The sequence below is a fragment of the Calidris pugnax genome, unplaced genomic scaffold (genome assembly GCF_001431845.1).
Source record: "Calidris pugnax isolate Ruff unplaced genomic scaffold, ASM143184v1 scaffold867, whole genome shotgun sequence".
NCBI classification, from domain to species: domain Eukaryota; kingdom Metazoa; phylum Chordata; class Aves; order Charadriiformes; family Scolopacidae; genus Calidris; species Calidris pugnax.
In genome coordinates this window covers 1-2,164 of record NW_015091514.1, presented here as the reverse complement: position 1 = coordinate 2,164, position 2,164 = coordinate 1, and the positions used below count along the sequence as shown (strand labels likewise).

Genomic DNA, 2,164 nt, shown 5'->3' with positions numbered 1-2,164 from the left:
CATTTGCAGCAGAACTCCCATTTTATAATATATAATTATACAATATATATAAAATATATAATAATATAATATATATAATATGCCTGAGAGTTAACTTTTAATATGGTCTGTGCATTGTCCCTGGGAAATAGTTTAGTTAGCATGGCAAATTTCGTTTTAGGGCTGGAATACAACTTTTGTTTACATTGTAAACTTAACATATGACATTTTGAATAACTTTGTTTTGTTCTCTTTTAAGGAAATCGTCAAGCCAGTATCTCCTTCAGAGTTGTTTCCATCTTTGCCTATTGTACAAGTATGTCTAGTTGCACTCCATCTCTGTATTGTTACTCTGAGTTACATTTTTTTTTTTACCTTGGTATGTTTTTATGTGTGATTTTGTGTATAACGTGTTAATTGAAAAAGAGGAAATTGTCCATTGCTTGATTGTTAAAAATCCCAGCATTGGAAGAATGATACAGTCATGTTTGAGTAGGCTCTATTCATTATTTTAGAAATTATCAAAGAAACTGCTTAATATGAATTTTGAATCTTCTTGTAGTTGAATAATTACAGTATAATTCTTGCAGTTTGAGTTTTGGAAATAACTTCCTGGTTTTGTTGGAGCAAGATTCAGATGTAATGCACCATGTCTGTGTGTCAAATCACTGACATACGTTAATTCAGGAACTGCATTTGCTTGCAGTTCTGGCCTGCCTGGGGAGCCATAGCAGTATTAAGACAAACTCAGTTTTTCTGCATGATTTTACTTTTTTTTCCCCTCTTTATTTCTTTCTTTCTTGTTTCTGTTGACCCTTCCTCACAAAAACAAAGTCATTCTTTCTAAAGGGCAGGTATAATATCAATCAGATCAATATAAAATAGGAAAGTGTAACTACAGACTTTAGACAATTAGTGTAGGCAAGAATATGAACAAGGCACTGTTTTCTTTTTCTAGTGAACAGCATGAAAGTCACTGCAGATTTTTGCTTTGAAGCTTTTTTGTGTTATTTCTTTTTTGTAGGGAACAACTAAAAGGATTAAAGTCTTAACCCGGCTAACACTTGTTGTTTCTGATCCTTCCCACTGTAATCTCTTGGTAAGTATATTCAGTATATTAATTTTCCAATTTTATTTTGTTTTCTCAATGAACAAAAAACTTTGGAAATTGTATGGGGGATAACTTTGTGGATTTTATGGGACACGTAGCAGTGATTTCTCTGATCGTGTCTTTAGCAAATGTGACCGTGAATGTAAGCAGACTTACAAGGCTGGGTATGGCTTCCCTTGATCGTTTGTCAATATGGGACAACAATTCTGTTCCTCAGTTCTTTTCTTTGATTTCTGGACTTCCGTGTGTAAACTCAAAGGCCATGAGCAAGCCCTGTGTCTGTTTATGTTTAATGCAATGTGATTGAAGCAAAAGGTATAAGTGCCTTATGTGGTGGGTGGGACAAGCCCCAAATGAGAGTGAGTGACTTCACAGTATGGCTCACAGCGGAGACCCACTGTGTAACGGGATGGTTATTGGCTTTGTTTTAGTACCTGAAAGTGGAAGAGGGATTTTCTCCTCATTATTTTGGTCATAATCATTGTGCATAGCTCTGGCGTCTGCCAGAATTCAAGGTAGTAATTGTTTCCTCCTTTTGTAGAGATCAACATCAGCAAATATAAGGTTATATGACATCATAGCAGTATTTCCGAAGACTGAGAAGTTGTTCCATGTAAGTAAATCATTATTGGATGATAGGTATTTGTTATCTTCATCTCTTGTGTTTTTAATAAAACTGTTCTCAAGTGCTTGGTAACAGCTGATGTGAATGGTCTCATGGAGCGGAGCATCTGGAAGCAAATCATCTTTTTGTCATAGTGTTTTTCTTACGAAACCCCAAATTGTGATGTCTGACCTGTTTCAAGCTCATAAATCATAACTTTACCTCTGAGCTGGCAGAGTGGGTGGGCTGGCTCCGTCTCCGTCAGCCCTGGCAGGCAGCAACCCGGTGTGCGGGGTAAAGCAGCAGGAAGGCGGCACAGGGACACCAAAAGCAAATGGGAATCTCTTTGGAGGAGTGTCAGAACTTACCTTCAAAGAGAGCTTGTCAGTATAAAACAGCCTGGTGCCAGCAATAAGGTCTGTGCCTGTAACTTTCCAAACTTCTGCTTTTTATGAATTCTGTTTTAATCA

General features: G+C 36.9%; 1 long non-coding RNA gene across 1 annotated transcript; it reads left to right on the top strand.

The window, feature by feature from the left end:
- The first annotated feature begins 236 nt into the window (after nucleotides 1-236).
- Nucleotides 237-1,703, top strand: LOC106899810. The gene is made up of 3 exons (XR_001414087.1): nucleotides 237-295; nucleotides 1,004-1,078; nucleotides 1,632-1,703. It is a non-coding gene; the product is annotated as an uncharacterized LOC106899810 (long non-coding RNA).
- Nucleotides 1,704-2,164: the final 461 nt, after the last annotated feature.